Source organism: Pholcus phalangioides, unplaced genomic scaffold (genome assembly GCF_987345545.1).
Source record: "Pholcus phalangioides strain wild (caught in Gottingen) unplaced genomic scaffold, Ppha-v1.0 ptg000008l_1, whole genome shotgun sequence".
NCBI lineage: Eukaryota > Metazoa > Arthropoda > Arachnida > Araneae > Pholcidae > Pholcus > Pholcus phalangioides.
This window is the reverse complement of record NW_028301601.1, coordinates 23844026-23863934: the sequence shown is the minus strand read 5'-3', so window position 1 is coordinate 23863934 and position 19909 is coordinate 23844026. Positions and strand designations below refer to the sequence as shown.

General features: G+C 36.9%; 1 protein-coding gene across 4 annotated transcripts in view; it reads right to left on the bottom strand.

Annotated features, from left to right (window-relative positions):
* raw (NDT-like domain-containing protein raw) overlaps positions 1-19909 on the bottom strand; it is a 128734-nt gene that overhangs the window by 54166 nt on the left and 54659 nt on the right. Inside the window, exon 1 of one of the 4 annotated variants that reach the window (XM_089234400.1) lies at positions 14151-14169. The exons of 2 other annotated variants lie outside the window; for them this stretch is intronic. The gene's annotated coding sequence lies outside the window, so the exon portion shown is untranslated. Of the gene's footprint in view, positions 1-13730; positions 13855-14150; positions 14170-19909 lie in introns of those variants that run through there. One more of the 4 variants, XM_089234398.1, reaches the window with a different exon arrangement.

Sequence of the window (19909 nt, the reverse complement as noted above, 5' to 3'; positions counted from 1 at the left end):
CTGGGATTTGTCCAGCGCTGTTTTGTACAAAAATTTAAGGCAGGTAGAACATTCCCACGGTTGATCAAAATTTAAGCTATATTACTATCAATATGGTAATGCGAAAAATTAATCATTAATTAATCAAATTAAGATCACACAGACAACACTCTGGAACTATCGGAATTTTTTTGGTGAGCTGAGGTAGTTAGGCAAACTAGAAGAAAGAGTGGGAGGGGGGAGATGGCCTTGATAAGAATTTGTCTCGCTTACTATTAGAGAGGCTGGCGCGTTGTGCGTGAAATAATACAAATACAAATACAACGCCACAACAGGCAAAATGCCCAACGAGGTGGCTGATAAAAAGATGCCCATAAAAATATGGATGTCATATGTTTCAAAAATACAGCAACCCCATTAAAAATGCAATTAACACAAATTATAAACAATATATACACATGATAAAATATCATACAATGCCCATAAAGAATACTTATGGTTGTCTTATTCTAAGAATGGATAGCTTCTCGATTTACCCCAACATGTTTATCATATTTCTTTTTAAACGTGTCAATTGTGTTACAATTTACTACCTCCGGGGGTAAGCTATTCCATTTATTAACAACCCTATTAGAGAAAAATTCCCTGCGACACCATAACCTTGCATTGTCCCTCACCAATCGATACTGGTGTCCCCTTGTAAAGGCAGTTGATTGGCGGTGTACTAAAAGTTCATGGTCCATCCTATCCATCCCATTGAAAATTTTGAACACTTCGATCATATCTCCTCGACACCTGCGTTCATCCAATGTAAACATATTCAAAAAATGAAGTCTCTCTTCATAACTCAAGCCCTGTGTGCCAATAAGGACACGCGTAGCTCTTCTCTGCACCCCTTCAATCAAGTCTATGTCCCTCTGTAGGTATGGTCTCCAAACCCTTACAGCATACTCCAGTCCAGGACGAACTAAACCTCGAAAAAGCGGAAGAATGACTTTAGGAGAACGCGAAGAGACCTTTTTGAAAATGAGACCAAGCATTCTATTCGCTTTTTTGACAACCGCTGAACAATGTTCAGAAAACTTAAGTCGCTCGTCAATGAGAATTCCCAAATCGGTGACTCTAGTTGCATCCGGGATAGTGACACCATTCAACTCGTAAGATAACCATGGGTTGTTCGAACCAAAATGAGCGACCATGCACTTATCTACGCTAAACCTCATGCCCCATTCATTTGCCCATGCTGCAATCTTGTTTAAGTTGGTCTGGAGCAACTCCCTATCGCTTTCATTCCCGATTACCCCCATTAGCTTCACATCACCTGCGAATTTGCTAGTAATTCCATCGATACCCTGATCGAGTTTGTCGATAAAAAGTGAAAAAAGTATGGGGCCAAGGACACTTCCCTGAGGAACTCCACTTGTGACGTCTGTCCAACCAGAGAATTCCCCGTTCACCATAACTCGTTGCGACCTATCTCTTAACCACGATTCTATCCAATTCAGCAAGTTGCCCCCTATTCCAATCTCGTGTAAACGCTTCAAGAGTTTGCCATGTTGGACCCGATCGAATGCCTTCTGGAAATCAAGGTAAACAACGTCGACATTTTTGCTCTTACCCAAAGCCTTAGTCACGTAATCATAGAAGCAAAGGAGGTTAGTTACACATGACTGCCCCTTCCTGAACCCATGCTGATTATCCGACAATACATTATTCTCGTCTATCCACTTCACAAACTGCCTTTTGATGATAATTTCCAAAATTTTCGAGAGGGAGCTCGTCAAACTCACTGGACGATAATTAGACACCACTTCTCTACTACCCTTCTTAAATATCGGAACAACGTTAGCCAGTTTCCAATCTCTCGGGACGATACCCTCAGCAACACTACTCCTGTATATCTGTGCGACTGGCCCCAACAATTCATTAGCACCTTCCCTGAGAACCCTGGGATAGATATCATCTGGTCCTGGTGCTTTGCTTGCACATACATTTCTTAGAAGATTTAGGACCTCCACGTCTTCTACTTGAATATCGTTGAGGGTTTTATTACCCCATGCAACACCCGTATATCGAATATCATTATCTCCATTAAAAACCGACGCGAAAAAGTCATTGAAAGCACTACACATGCCTACATTGCTCTCTACCTTAGAGCCTCCTATCGAGAGGGGGCCAACTGTCCCCTTACATCCATTATTGACGTATCGAAAAAATGATTTTGGGTCAGAGCCAATGTTATCTGCCAACCTAGATTCAACTTCCTTTTTACTATCCCCCTTATTAAATTGTTAAATAGGTGCTCAAACGTATTGGTAGTAATAAAATCATTTTTATGGGGGGGAGGTGGTGAGGTATAAATGAAAATAGCTGAAAAGAATGAGATAAAGGAGATAATCAATGTGTGGGGGGAAAAAAGATCATGCAAGAGACAAAAAAATTTGTTGTGTAAACAAGTATTTGGATATCAGGTAAAATCAAGAAATTTTGACACGAGGGGGCGTGAATTTTTGGAACCGATGACAATAGATTCCAGTTTCACATGCAAGTCCAAAAGTTGTGGCTTTTTGTCCTTTTCTTTTATCGAATACGCTATCTATTATGGAAAAACAGGATTTCACTTTGCTATTGCAAGACCCAAAATAGTAGATCATGTTTTCTTTTTTTTTCTTGATTGCCAAAGGCCAACATACTTTGGAACGGCAAGGGAGGCCTAGGAGGACATTTTTCCCGCCTCATTCTGTTTAAAAATATAACAAGTATTTATTTATATATTCTTTCCCTCGCCCTTTGCTCCATTATAGTTTCGACACCTCATCTGAGTTTGATGAGACAAGCCTTGAAGAGTTAATGGATATCTCTCCCAATATCTGATGCATTACGTTACTCGGTAGTATTGACAAGGAGGAAGAAACGAGATAATTCATTACCAGCAGGAAATCCTAACCTATCAAACGTTCGCTGCACCCTTGGGAATGAATCAGTTTATCCTGGGATCCGTGATGTTGAGACGGCCCTACACAGGACCTTCTCAAGAGGGAAGCTCACTCCACTCTAATCCACCGATCAGGAGATTAATCTCATTTTACAGAAGAAGAAAAAGCACAGTAAATTCACTCAAAATAATCAATCTATACGTATAAAATAACATGCCTTGACTGACTGATTCACTGATTGACAAATTCATCACCGCCGAGTCGAAACAGCTGAAGTACAGTAGAATCCCGTTATAACGAACTCCAAAAGACCAGAGAAATCACTTCGTTACAACCAAATTTCGTTATAAAGGAATTCCAGGTTTTTGCATTGTTCCAATGTAAACTTATCTGAGGGATTAGAAAAGTGTTCGTTATAACGAGATTTTCGCTATAACGGTATTTGTTAAAACGGGATTTGACTAATATATATGGAATTTGGTCAGTAGTTTTCCTTTATGATGCAGGGACTCACTAAGAAGGGTTTTTTTCCTTCGAAATTCAACTTCTAAAGGGGTTCGAAGGTTATATAGAGAAATCACGGAATCGAAACAGCTGAAACTATAAATATGAAATTTGATCAATGTTTTTATTTTGTAACAGACTCACTAAGAGAGGATTTTTTAGAATTCAAACCCGTAAGGAAGGTTCAAAGGTTATATGTAGCCAATCATCGATGAGCCCAAACTGCTGAAGCTATAAATATGAAAATTGGTCAGTATTATATTTTATAATATAGAGCTTAACTAAGACGGAATTTCTGAAAATTCAACCCCTGGGGGGTCATGAGTTGTTCAAATGTTATATGGAGGAATCATCGACGAGCTATTTTCAGATTATCAAATCCACGCCAGCGAAATCGTGGGTAACAGATAGTTCGATAAAAAAAAAAATCTTACTGCGCTCGTGTGGCACACACACAGTGATAAGATGCTTGTATTCCACTATGAAGGTTACCATCAAAGTCCATGGGTTCGAATTCGGGCAAGGCAACATCAGAAACAAGTTCTTTACCGTATGGCGGTATATGACCGGAGTTGGTGAGCGGTGAAGTAGTAGATGTGAGTGTGGGAGCCATGCAGGCCTCTGAGAGCTTTAAGAAAATAAGAGTGAAATACACTGGTCGAGGCTATATAGGCCAGTGCCATTTTAACGCATGGGCCCGCCCGGGGGGTCTCAAGAGAAGAGGGAGCCTCAGAAAAATGAGAAGCGGTTGAATTTTTGGAGAATTTGCTTGGTAGGGCAGCAGAAAAATCACTTGTCCCGGGAGCCCATGATGCTCTTAAGACGGCCCTGCTATAGGTGGCTTCACTCGTTACAAGGTAGGTTCGGAAAACTATAAAAATTCTTTCCAGTGTCACCAGACAGACAGACATTACCGCCCAGAGAGACCATCTTGGGAAGGTTTGCGCTCTTTCCCAAAGGGTTGGACGGTCTCGATTCCAATGTTGACAGTTGAAGGTCAGACGGAAGAATGAATGTATCCCATGCGAATGTATTTTTCCCGTTTCAAGCGTTATTGGATTTCAGAAAAGCGTATGTCATAAGAATAAGGATATTACAGCGCTTCACCCTCCTGCTTAATTCGAGAAGAATTTCCCATCAATCCACATTGCCTGTGTACGCATCCAATGTCACAGAGTTCATCAACCACCCGAGGAGAGGGACTTGATGAACGGAAGCAACAAATAAAGGCTAATAAGGCACGGCTGCCTTTTTTTAAAGCCAACGTTGCATAAAAAGAAAAGACAACGTTGCAGTCCAACCAGTGAAAGCTCTTCAAACCCTAATCACGTTACGCAATGAATTTTGCACATGCGAACATGTCAAAAATGATAATTTCACGATATATGCATTCGTTCCAAATGAAATGGTCAGTCTGTCAAATTGTACTTTGCTTCACTTTTCATGGTAATAGATTAAAAAGAAAAAGAAAATAGAGAAAAAAAAGCAGATTTTCAGGTTTCTGACGAGGTCAAGTGGAACCGATGCCGCGCCACTGTGAGCCAATGCGTAATGATACGCAACTGACGACAATTTGTGTGGAAATTTGCTTTTTAGAATTTTCCGCACGCAAATAAATAATTATAGGAATGGAAATTTAATTTTTGATAATACATAAAAATTCTATCGAAATTTTTATTCTATATTTTTTAGATGTTATCGATTAACTGATACTTAAAGTAAATTTTAATGAAATTTTCCTAACAAATTGATAAGCGGCCGTTTGGAATTCATCATTAATTAAGTGATGGCGGAGTTATTTGCCGCTTGAATGTTATATGTTTTGTTCGTTAATATATCAATACTTTTGTATACAACACAGAAACGCAGCATAACTGACAAGTACACGGGGTGTTTATAATTAAATTTTCCGTACTTTAGTGTTTAAGACAAACTACTTATTCATCCGAACATAGCCAAATTTAAGTACCATAGAGTATAGGAGAGATTTATACAATAAAAAAATAGTTAAATTTTTGACCACCGGGGGGAAAAGTGTGGCGCTTTTACTGCATTTTCCTTTCCCCCCCCCCCCTGGTCGATATAGTATATGTAGAAGTTTCGATGAAATACGTGCTCCAGAACGGGCACTACATAGGTCTAAGCAGTGTCAGTATACTGAAATCACTCAGACTTTTGTAGCACCCGTTCTGATGGAAGAATTCCATAGAAACTTGTATATACGCTATATGAACCACGGGGAGGGGAAACGAAAATGAAATGCAAGCACCACACTTTCCCCCTGGGGGTAAAAAATTGAACTATTTTTCTTTGCGTAATGCATAAATCTCTCGTCGATGAGTCTCATCAACCCTTTGATAAGGCCGTGAGAAGTGTATACGTCCCTCAAAATTCATCAATTTTTAAATATCCACGATAAGCTCGATGCCAAAAATATTCTAATATACGTCTACCACTACTAGAAAAAACGGCCCTTTAAAGGGTTAGGATATCCTGAGAATTTGGCTGTGTTCGGATGAGTAGTTTTTGAGGAAAACGGAGTACGGGAACTTTAATTACAAACACCCTGTACATTTATGCTTTCGGTGACCCGGTGTGCAAAATACCAATGTTATAGAAAGGAAAGGGGGGCCATCTTCTCAAGCACAAAACTGGCGGGTAGTTTAAGAAATGTAATGAAGCGGATACGAATCTGATATACGGGGTTATTCAGAACTGATGAGCAAAACTTTAAGAGGGAGGGGGTGATAGAACACACACATCTAAACTAGCATGCTTTGTTTGCAAACACACACAAAAACGCTTGCATTACGGCCATGCATTATGATAATATTATCGTAAATGCATTTCCGTAATGCAAGCTTTGAACCGCTACAAAGCGCTGTCATTGAACGCATAAAGCAGTGTTTCCCAAAGCATGCGTCACAGCTACTAAGGGGCGTCACTAACTTTTGTCAGGCGAGCCAGAGATATTGATTTTTGTGTGTGTGTCTATTTACACTTCGAAGTGGTGCTTTCAAAAGTACAAATATCGATAAAACTATTATAAGGAACCGCAGATGAGCCATGAATAGGGTAAAAGGGCGCGGATGACATAAGTTTGAGAACCACTGGCATAAAGTGTTTGTTTTGCTACTTGCCGTTGTTTCTATCATGTATTGCAAAAGTAATGGCTGGTTTCGGGAAAAAGAAGTGAGCATTGATCGAGAAGCTATCCATACTTAGAGAATAAGACAACCATAAATACATTATGGGCATTGTATAGTATTTTATCATGTGTATATATTGTTTATAATTTTAGTTTTTAATTGGGTTGCTGTATTTTTGAAATATATGACATCCATATTTGTTATGTTGGGCATTTTGCCTGTTGTGGCGTTGTATTTATATAACATATTTTTCTAGTGTGGTGCTGTGAACGAGAATGCTATGGGAACTCAAAGACTACTAGAATGTGAATATAAACGTTGCCGTAAAGCATACATGCTCAAATGCTCCTCTGTGTAGCGGAATTATCGTTACATCGAGAGGAAGCAGTTTGACAGAGCATAGATATTTATAAATAAGACTTGAAAAAATATCGTTGCAGAGGAATTTATATCGTTGTATCGAGGTTTCACTGCAATTTATAAGATATATTTAACAATTTGACCCACAGTTGGCAACATTTTTGGCGAAAGAGCGTGCTTATGTATCCTACTTCCCGTATCTTTCTCGATAAAATATTGTTCTCTAACCACTATGAAACATCAACTTTATGCACAGTATTCGATTGCATCTGATTGATATCTTTCATCAAAAAAAAATCAATATTAATAACGCCAATTTTGGTTCGTAACGACAACTCGGTTACAATTAGGCCTACGACGACGAAATTTCGTTGAATCTTCACTGCCCTTATAACCGAGCCCGACAGCAGCTCACAGTTGATATTCGAGAAACGAAGCAAAATAGAAGTGAAGTCATAGAATTTGTTTTTCTTTCGCTTAAAAAAAGAAACGTACGAGAAGCCCGTTCAGTCGTTTCTAACGACCCGATTCATATGCATGGCCATTGATCGATCCTATTTAATTTCCGATATCGACGACCCCTACCACAAACGTGCCTCATCTACAACCGAGAGAGAGGAAGCAATGTAATCACTGGACAGGTTTTAGCTCGCCAGAGGACGTTCGCAAATATAAGTCTTCTTTTTTCCCCCCACCGTCAAATAACGACAAATTGATCATCATTAAGCAACATGGAGTAAAGGGATGACCAGGAAGTACAGGGAAAAGATAAATACTTCAAATACCAGACATATCTTTTTTTTTTCTTTAGACCTTGTTTTCGAGAGCATATAAATACAAGGACTAACCGCGACCCTGAGAGAAAATCATTTTCTTAAAGCGAAAAACAACTCTCATCGCGACATAAACAAACATTAGAGAGAATCCACCTGGATATTAAATACTGAAAAATTCCTTTTTCCTCCCCTGGAATTTGTGGATAATGCTAAGTTATATACAGGGTGAGCACATAATAGGACGTGTGGTACTTTACTGACAAACTGTTGATCCTAGAGGCATATTTCTAATTAGAAAAGTATCCAAAATAACGCGTAGTACTCAGATATGTCATTCATGTTGCAAGGGATTGTATAATTATTAAAATATAATAAAAATAACTTTTTATGAGATCTCTGTGTGCTTCAGAACCCAATTAGAAAGTTGTTCTCCGGTAATGCCAGGGGGGGGGGGGAATCCACGCTTGTAAGTGCAATATTCACAATGAGATATCTGAGTTCGAAAAACGGAGGAAAGTTAGAGAAGAACAGCGTTAAATACGGGTAAACTGTTTTACCCGTATTTAACGCTGTTTATGCAATATATTGGTAATATCACAGTCAATATTGCACTTGGAAACGTGGAATTTTTTTTTTTTTTTGTCGGCATCAGGAGACCCAGGGAAACAACTTTGTAATTTGATTTTTTAGCACAAGGTGTCCGTATAAAAAGTTAGCATTTTTATTTTGATAAATATACAACCCCTTGCAACATGAATGGCACGCATATGAGTTCTTTTACACGTTATTTGAATACTTTTTTCTGATTGGAAGTACAGTAGGACCTCTCGATAACGGACACCCATGGGACCCCAAAACTTTTCTCCGCTAATAATTGGGTGTGTCCACTATTGGGGAGAAACAATACAGAGTAGAATCTCGTTTCTACGACTTACACATTTATACGACGTTTGGCTTCGGACGCAATTGGTTCCTATATGTTACTCTGTGTAAAAGTGATACAACGGTGGTCGTGCTTATAATCATCAATCGTTCTCGATAAAGAACGTTTGATTAAATTTCAGTACATTTATATCACTTTTACCGGCGATTATGCATAATTCCGAAATGAAGTTGGAAAATTTGATAAAAATATAGAAAAAAATTTGTAACCTTTCTTCTCTCCATTAAACCAATTAATCATTTTTACCTGTACATGACACGTGCACTACACATATTTTGCAATAAAGATTAAATTAAATTAAAATAAGTGTGAAGAAGATAAAAACATTCATAACATTATCAGTCTTTCAGTGTTGGCTTTCTTCACACGTGCAAACGAAACCAACATTACCATTCGGAATAAGCATCCTGGATCTTAGTTATGTTCAGTTAATCAAATAATTAATTGACGAATTATCATATTTACCAATACGAGCTTGGGATTATGCATAACCACTGTTGAATATGATAAATTCTCGATTTATGAACAAAAATTCACAAATTAGAATTTTGAAAAAAAATAGCTTGATTTTATACTGACCGCTGAGTGAAATATTAAAAACCTATTCCACGGGACCGGGGATCAAAAAAGTGTCCGTTAAGGGAGGTTCCACTGTACGCCTTTAGGATCAACGGTTCGCCAGTAAAATGCCCTACGTCCTGTTACCTATGCAACGTGTATATGAAGATTCATTAAAATTTCATGAAGCCTCATATCCTCATCATTTTTGCGGTAATATTGGCTACGATTCATCCCCCTTAAAATGAAAACCACTGACACTTGAACCCTCGGATTCCAAACATTTTACACGCACTGACTCTTCTCGAAGAGTGTGGTTAACCACCATCAGGAAATAGGAAATTGCACGTGAGATAATTGAAAATATTACAAGCTTTTCTTTGAATATTGAGAATAAGAAGACAATCGAAAGTTTCGTTTTAAGTAACATCACGATATCTGAAACCATCTCATAGTACAAAAAATACAAAACATCCGCATATTTATCTTATGATAGGTGCTGATATCGAACATAATCTACGACGAGGTGGGTTCCGTAATTATTTCCCTGCGACACGATATTTTGACCGCAAAAAAAAAAATATATATATATATATATATATACAAAATAAATGCGTAATAAGTTTCTAACATTTTGCCGTCGATAAATAATCAGGGACGGATGTTGTTTGGAATAATCACTAAATAACAAAATTCGACGTATATTTTATACCAGGAGCTGCACAACCTCCATCACGTGGTTCAAATATGGCCAGCGAAAAGTGTTTTGATAGAAAAGTATCAATACACAAAACACGAAAAATATATGAATCTGAGCCATTAAAAAAATACGGAAGATCAGGACCCACACGGGATATCGCCAATTATGGGAGGAAAAAGGTAGTCATATGTGCAAAGGGAAGTTGCCAATTGCAGCCAAAACAATTGTCAGAGGCATACTAGGTTGCTAATCACAGACAAAAAATTTGTCAAAGGCATATTAGGTTGCTAATCACAGACAAAAAATTTGTCAAAGGCATATTAGGTTGCTAATCACAGACAAAAAATTTGTCAAAGGCATATTAGGTTGCTAATCACAGACAAAAAATTTGTCAAAGGCATATTAGGTTGCTAATCACAGACAAAAAATTTGCCAAAGGCATATTAGGTTGCTAATCACAGACAAAAAATTTGCCAAAGGCATATTAGGTTGCTAATCACAGACAAAAAATTTGCCAAAGGCATATTAGGTTGCTAATCACAGACAAAAAATTTGCCAAAGGCATATTAGGTTGCTAATCACAGACAAAAAATTTGCCAAAGGCATATTAGGTTGCTAATCACAGACAAAAAATTTGCCAAAGGCATATTAGGTTGCTAATCACAGACAAAAAATTTGTCAAAGGCATATTAGGTAATCACGGACAAAAAATTTGTCAAAGTCATATTAGGTTGCTAAAAATTTGTCCACGTTAAGTTGTCAATCAATGCCCCAATTTCTTATGGGTCAACAAGAAGCGAACGTCATAAAAACAGAGACAAAAGCGAGACGAAAATTGTGCCGTTATATCCAAGGTTGTTAGGTTTCCACGACGTTATACACAACCACAATTCATAAACATTCTCTACGACATACATGGTCAACTAATGACCCGAAGGCTAAATGTGGCCCTCGGAGTCATAGTGATGTGGCTCGCGCCCTCAAACCTAGTTTTGAAAAAATGAACTTAGAAGCACATTTACAGATCACCACGTCACAGTTGCTGAGTACTTAAGCGGCAGTTCTAAAGATCAATTAAGTGACCCACATCATATTTCCATCTCACCGCGGTACATTTCCAGAGCACCTAAGCTACCAGCGGCACATTTACAAATCACCCGCAGTAGCATGTTTACAGATCAACGCGGCACAGTTAAAGAGCACTTAAGCTACCCACGGCAAAGTTCCAGATCACTCGAGCGGCCCGTAGCACATTTACAGATCACTTAATTAAGTGTCCCGCGACACGTTACGAAATCACAATGAAGCGACCCGCACTCTCCTAAAAGGTCGAAAACATCCTTGCTCTTCGGGAATCAGCCCGGATCACCAATCATTGACGTTATAACCGTGTTAGACTGTGTATGAAAGGGGGAAAAAAATTTGCATGCGCACGTTCTTCCTTTTTTTTGCACGTGTAGTGTATATTTTTTGAATAATCCCTCTCTCTTAACAATATTGACATAAGAAGAATACGGCGTAAAATGTTTCCATGAAGTGTAAAATGGACCTATTATGCATGTATTGATTGACATATATTGATGAATAATTAAGAAAATAAATAAATTCGGAAAATTTAAATTTGAAAATTTCGAGATGTTGCTAATGCTGCGGCGTAATGTATGTGAAATATATTCCAGAAGTTATTTTTACATAGAAATAAATCTATTCGTGAATCAATTTCTGATTTACCGGTTTGTTTTAGAAAAAAAAAATTGGCGTAAAACGGTAAACATAAAAAGTTGAAATTTTCTTTAAGTTCAAACATGTGTAAAAATGGTGCTTACAGAAATTTTTGATAAAATTTGAATATTTCATTAGGAAAATTGAATCGTTGATTTTTGATAAACTTAACAGTCAACTTAAATTTGTATATATTTAATCTCATTGAACTTTGAATTCGCACAGGCTAATGTAAATCGAACGGAAATTATTTCCGAATTAATAAAATTTCAAGATTCCCAGAACTAAGGGGAAAAATCGAAACTTTTAAATGATAACTCTACAGTATACACTCAAACCTCGTTAGTGCGTCACCCGGATAACACGTCACTCCGCTTACCGGATCACTTTTTGGAAGTCCCAGTTATCCTCAGGCAGGAATTGGTACAGCTATGTCTTACTCCGTTTAACGAGTCACCCCGCTTACTAAGTCATATTTTTGCTCTCCCAAGAGTGACTCATTAACAAGGTTTGACTGTATATATAAAGATATTAAATAATTGAATTTCGATAAACTTAGTTATATACATAAAACTCTTGATATAAAAGACCTCATTATTCGCGAAATTATCTAACAAACGAAGATTAAAATGTATTTATCACAAATAATTTCTAATAAATTGAAATTTCAAAATTCCTAGATCTCGTAAAAATTTGTGTAGAAGTTTCTAATAAAAGCGTTAGCATTCCATGAAAAATAAGTAAATAAATATATATATATATAATTTTGATAAACACAGTAGTCGGCGTAAATTTCTCGATTTATTAGCATTGATTATTTTTGAGCTTCTCTCACATATGTAGTATATCAGAGATAATTTTTGAATCTATTGAAATTCCAAGATTCTCAGAACTAGGGGAAAAAAAACGAGAAACTTAAAAAAATTATTATCTAATAAATATAATTACAATTTTACAAGAAAATTAAATCATTTATATAATTTCGATAAACTCAGAAATGATGGTAAATCTCTTAATATGTACACGATTATTATTCGAGACTATCTCACGAATACAGATTTAAAGTAAATTACCACAAATTATTTCAGTATAAATTATAATTTCAAGATTCCCAGAGCTAAAAAAAAAGCTAAAAACTTTTGATAAAAATTTCATAAAAAATAAATAATTGAATTTCAATAAACTCAGAAGAGTAAGCTTAAAACTCTTGATAAAAATTTCATAAAAAATAAATAATTGAATTTCAATAAACTCAGAAGAGTAAGCTTAAAACTCTTGATATACAATTCCTTATTATTTGTGAAATTATCTACCAAATGAAGATTAAACTGCAGTAATCACAAAATTTTTAAATCGATTGAAATTTCAAGATTCCCAGAACTAAAAAAAAAATAATTAGAGACTTTTAAATAAAAATTTCATATAAAATTAAATTATTGATTTTTTATAAACACAAGAGTAAGAGTAAATTTCTCGATATATTAGCACTGATTATTTTTGAAATTATCTCATAATTGTATAGATAAAAAGTAAAGTATCACCTACTAAGAAATTACCGGGCGACAGTGCCATCTTAACGAGCCCACCCGGGGGCCTCAAGAGAAGAAGGGCCTCACAAAAGTTATAACTGGTTGAAATTGTCGAGAGTTTACTTGGTAGGGCCTCCGAAAAATCAGTTGGCCCGGGGGGCCCCCTGATGCTCTTAAGACGGCCCTGCCGGGCGATTGATTATCAGAAAAATAAAAATTCTATAAAAGAATAAATCATTAATTTCGATAAACCCAGGATTTACTGTAAATCTCTTAATATGTACACGATGATTATTCGAGATTATCTCGCGATGATTATCCGAGATTATTAAAAACATTATCACAAATCATTTCAATTCAAATCCCTCACTAAAAACAATCAATTACATCTCTAACCCATTTTTTTTTTTAAACATCTAACACGTCCCTTTAAACGTCTTTAGACATGTCACAAAAACCGCAAACATAACACCTGACATAAAACCTAAGGCGTGATTAAAATAAAGAACAAACATCGGGAAACATAATAGCATTAAAACAACAAGAAAAAGAGAGAAACCGCAATCAATCTTACATCGCCATGACACCAGCCAGGTCTTAAAAAGACGTCTCTTGTCTATACCAGGTAAGAGATTACGGGAGAGAAGAGACAACCAACCGACGAATATACACAAACAAAATAAAAAAGAAAGAATCACTTTGGGGTCCTCGCTATTATACGACGGACAACAAGTTGGGCACGTTCCCAACTGGCACAAAAGACGAGTGATACCACTCTCGAAGAAAATCCTTTACTTAAACGCTCACTACACTACACCACACCACACAATCAAGACACACGAAGTCAAATGCAATATCCGGAGGAGCAAAAAAATGCCTTTTTTTTTTTTGTTTTAAACACGGCGACTGCGGCGAGAAAAGAAGAAGCCATTTCTATTCATTTCAAGTAAGAAAATAAAAATAAGAAAGCAAAGAGAGAGAAGGGTTGACCTACTAGTTCCAGCATTGCTAGTCTCCATCATCCTACGTTTGGTTGCCCTGTTGATGGTGCTTCTTTTCCTTTTGATAGAAATGCTTCCACGCGAATATTTTTTTATTATGTGAGGAGTTATTATTACGTGCCTTCGGGGGGATTATTTTTCTTTTCCCTTCGAAACCACGAGAGAGAGAGGATTATATCCACATTCATCCGCGATACAATAAAATGTGGAATGTATGCATTTTTATCAGCTTTAACTTTGACATTTTAAACCCGTTCCGGCGTTTTTTTTAAATGTCATCGGACGTTGATCAAGGGGGGGTGATGAAATTTTTCATTGGGAAAAGGTCAGTCGGAATGACTTGGGGAAACTGAACCCGATCCCGACGTGCCGTTAGAAAGTGATATGTGACTGACGCAAAATTTTGAGGCTTAATTATTTTTCCTTCAAAAAAATTACTTACGAAATATTGTGCATGATATATCCCGCAAATTCGTAATTATTATAAAAATTCATAAAAATTGAAAGAATTGGTGTATTTGAATGCAGTTTGTTAAATAGTTTGGTACAGAAAAATTTTTTTAGTACGAATTTTTGTCAATAGAAGATGAGGGAAACCAGTTCGACCGGAGTGATTTGTCCCGAACCGTGTCCGAAACATTCATAAATCTTCAGCCGGTGATTCGTGGCTCAGGTAAACTTCACCAATAGTGTTTTTTCCACCAATGTCAAAATCACAATGAAAACCTTAAGCCGGGTTTTCCTAGGAATAGAATTTCTGCGCCGTGTGCTGGGTGAAAATGCTGATTGGTTAAAAACCAGAAATTCAAGTTTTTTTTTACCAATCAGCGTTTTCACGCTGCAAATGCTTTAAAAACCTGCTCCTAGGAAAACCCGGCTTTATGTAAGTGTCAGTAACAGGAAAATTCAGAAATGAGCTGTTAATCGTCACCACGCATTTCATAGGACGCTGATTTGCATACGTCCGGTGATGATTAGCTTTCGTGCACAGCATCCTCTATCGACAAAAATTACTAATTTTTTTGTATATAAAAAAAAACCTCTTCCTTGAGAACAACTTTTGCAAACCGCATTCAAATATACAAATTCATTTTTTTTTACATTTTTAAACCATTTTCGAATGTATGAGATACCCTGTATATACAGTAACAAAACTATTAACTCCCCATCGTCCGGTATATATGATACTGTCAAAGCCCGAAGTTGGCCACTTCGCGAACTGGCCGGCTCAGTTAATCCGGTTAATGTGCGAAATTCGGGTTTTGACTGGCCCCTATATGTCGATCCCTATATCATAGCTGCCAACTTTTGAAAATGAAAATTCGGGAGATTTTCGCGCAAACCCGTATTTTATGCTAAAACCACTCCCTAATAAATACAATAGGGATTTTTCCAAATAAAATAGGGATTTTTCAAACATAAAAGTTAAAGCGTAGGGAATAAAATCCCTACTCAAAAACTGAAGTCAAATTAAAATAGGGATTTTACACACATGGAAGTAAAACCCTTGGGAATCTGAAATTCCTACGCAAAAAACAAGTGAAATTGGAGGCCAAAACTTCAATGATGTAAAAATAAATATTGTGTTCAATCAGAAACGCTGTGAACAAACATTCTGCGCGAATGACCCCAAAATCATCCGAAGATGAAGGAAAACACCGTCAATTTTTGAAGAACACTGACTTTTTGTGACACTTGCTTGATGGTTTTTTTTTCATTTCACGAGTGATGATGGCAGTCTTTCCATGACCGATGTTTATGTCCGTAGCACAACTTGTACAAAAAGGAAAAGTCGGCCCTCTTCTGGAACGTTTGATGAAAGGAAATTCATCGGGGTATAAGTATCTTTAAAATTGATTAAATATGTTTTTGTTCATCAGTATTCATGTTTTGTTATATCGCACGTACGTAACTTCAACAAAAGAAATTTTGACCATATGCGCGTCACTATAATCTTCAATTATTATCCAGGACTATTGGCTGCTAAGCCATTGCCCTGCACGATAAGACAAATAACTTTCTTGTTACCATCAGAGGGTTTGTAAAACTTCCTTAAAAAGGGAATTTCCCCATTTACGACGTGTGACGTCATTTCGAAAGGGGAAAAAAGAGGTTTCATGCCCCACAAGAAATTCCTTAGGGATTGTTTCCATGAGCGGGGATTTTTTTTTTTAACGAAGTAGGGAATTTTTAGGGACAATTAGGGATTTTTGTGATTTTCGTAAAAATTCGGGAGATTTAAGAACTTTTCGGGAGGTCGAGCGATGAAGCTAAAATTCGGGAGATTCCCGGAAAATTCGGGAGACTTGGCAGCTATGCTATATATGAATCACTAAGATATCGATATTCAGATTCCTTTGATCGTTAGGGTTGTAATAATTATGGTTAGCTATGGCTAGTTACAAATATGGCCATAATTATCACAAAAAAATTCGTCAACGTAGCGATGATCCCGAATCATATGGATCGGTGAAAGACGGAATTTCGGACATTGGCAGGGTCAGCTGGGCTGTGAGCTTTGGCAGTAACATATGTATATGAATATAAATTGCAAATACATGGTGGAAAAATACATTATGCCGATTTCTTTTCCCAATTTTTTTTTGTTTGGTATTTTAAAAAATCTAGTGTGTTATTTTAATTAAAAAAAAAAATACGGCTGTACAGGGTACAGTACTTTTTTTTTTATCTAGAAAGAGTTGATTTCGAGTCATTTTTTGAGAGCTGCTGAAATTTTCGGCTTTAGTTGATTTCCCCCAAATTATATAAGGAATTTGAAATAAAGTTTGAAGTAAAAACCATTCAACTCTGCTACGAAGATTTTATCTGGTTTATAGATAACAGGAAAATATAAAGGCAAACTGCATTTCATCCTTAATTGGCCATTGTAATTAATTAAAATGTTGATTCTAATTAATCATGTTCCTATGCTGATGTCTTGTTTCAATTAGAAATATTTTAACAGCGCCCATTTATATCCGTTTTTGTAGGAAATTTAATACTCATAGATTTTCCATGAGGGTGTACACCATATAGAGGGTTGAAATTTTCTAATCTTCTTTTCAAAAAGTGGTAAAATGAGCATTCTTACGAAGACAAGACAAAAAAAAATAATTATAATAAAAGAAGAGGTTGGTTAGTGAAAACGGGACGTATGGTCTTAGCATTAAAAATGTGAAGTGTGACTTAGAAAGGGCACCCGAGATAGTCCAACTACAAGTATTAATTTACATATGGTTGATTTTTATTAATTTATCATCATCAACCATTTTCGCTCCACTGCTGGATGAAGGTCTCCTCTAAATTTTTCCATGTTTTAGCCAACCAGTTGACTCCAGCCATTTTTCTGATCTCGTCGATCCATCTTGCGTGGGGACGTTTAAAGGCGCGTATACACTAGCGCGCAGATCATGCAATGAAAGCATTCGCAATTGGTTGTTCAGCAATTTGTACGGTGTTGCGAACGATTCTTGAGCTGTTTTCACTGGACCCACCTGGAATCGGTTTTTTCAACGAACACAAAGGAAGTTTGTGTACCCACGAGAAACACACCCTGATTTAGATATATGTAGCTGTCTAAATAATTATTCCACTTTATTCCAAATAATTCACCTAAATTTGCAGTAATTATTTCTTTGAACTAATATCTAATTATCATCATGAGACTTTGCCGTAATTAGTTTTTTTCTCCTCCGTTTCAATTACAAGAATCAATATTCCTGACCAAGATTTAAAATAGCGACATCTTTTCATAGTTAGTCTAGTAAAACCACTTCTGCGTGATATTTTTAAATTAGTCTTCATTTATAATGATAAAATAATAATCGTTAATTTTAATGAATATTTTTTTTTTTTTTTTTAAATCTCGTTATCTGAGTATAACATTCGTCAATAGAATATTAAGTTAAATTAAAATACAAAGTGAGTAAAACAGTTAATAACGGATGGATGGCTTCTAAGACGATTTGTATAAAGAATATTCACTTTCGAGAATATTGAACCCAGGCCAGTACTTAAAGTGCTTGTCGTGTACGTTAAGTGCTCTTCTCGACTCTATTCTGGGGAGCCGCGGATTCAATAAGTTAATATATAACCACTGGCCTCTAGACCAGTGTTTCTCAACCGCCTGGCCGCGGCCCGGTACCGGGCAACGAGTGATTCGCCGTCTCATTTTTCCTCATTCATCTTCTGTTGGTCGTGTGTTTGACCGGGCCTTCGACTCACAGAAATGAATGAAACCGGGCCGCGGGCTTGAAAGTAGTTGAGAACCACTGCTCTAGACTATGAGAACGCAAATTGGTTACTGACACACCACTTTCAAGCAAAAGTAATTAAATCCAGCTCATGCAAATCATTCGACATTCCACAACCTTTCACCTTGTCTGACGATTTTTCCAACATCTTTCTAGCTATGGTAAGAAATAACCCAACTCCCAAGCATCTAAGGTATACAGCACATGCGCACTCACATTCTGACAGGGTTGCCAATTACAAATTAGATACAATACACGTTACCCAGCTATAAATGCATTTCGTCTTGATCCGTGAGCCCAAGAACGGGAGCATAAGTACAAAAGGGTCTTGCGATAATGAGATTCGGTATAGTGATTTTCGGTAATAAGGTATGTAAAGCGATAGCCAGATCGCTCCAGGTAGGGGGGAGGGGAGATAGAGCTCCTAGAAATACCGAGGTTGAATCATCCGTCATCTTTTAGCAAAAGCGTGATGCAATATTATAGCTATAGCTAAAGGCTGTTTCCTATTCTGTCTTTTTTTTAACAATTTCTGACACATCCCTTTGTGTAGCAAATCCGATCTTCGCTCAAATATAGACTTCCGATCCCGCTCTTCTTTATAGGTGCCTTTGCGGGGGAGGGGGGACGCAGTATATAACTTTTACAGGAATGTGTACGAGGTGCATATACGGTTAAGAAGTAGTCGTAGTAGTATATAACTGCCCGACGGCCATGATGCCGAAAAATTTTTATCCGTTCGCGGCATTTTTGGGGGAACAAGATTCGAATTTTAAAAATGCCACAGCACCCTTTCAGATCCCGAGGCCCACCAACGGCGTTAAAATGCGTGACAAACGAGGTTACCCCTATCTATGCAATTCAACTCTTAAAATACCTTGAACTCAACCAAGGTACATCAACGTACCGGGCCAACTAACATTAAATCAATGAATTCAAAATCATGCATTCATTACTAGGAGTACAATTTTGCCAGTTATTGCCATTTCTATTTTTTCTGCGGCACATTTTTGACATTACCTCGGTCTATCGGTTACAAATTAGTACTAAAAAGTTAACCGACGCTAAATAGCGTTATTTTTCATAACATAGTAACTTTGAGGCGGGATGGTACGAAATTCTTCAAGAATTGCGAGGAAAACGGGCCTTAAATCATGCCAAAATGAAAATTTCACAAAAATTCAACGCAAAATGCAATCACTAGTCTTTCTTCTCTAAGTATAAATTCTCGACTGTAAATTCTACGTGACCTCACATTGAATGATCCCGCAAGTTCTTATAGCTTTTTTTTTTGGTTGTATATGAGGTCACACAAAATATCTCACAAAACGAGAACCATAACAACTCGCAAAAAGTTTTGGATAACTCTGAGTCCGTATCCACGGGAGATTTATTGCTTATTTTTGTGAGATACGTTCATATGAATAAGAATTTACGATTTCCAATAATGGTGTATAGCACGAGCTCCAGAAGGACAGACATCACTTAATAATATTCTT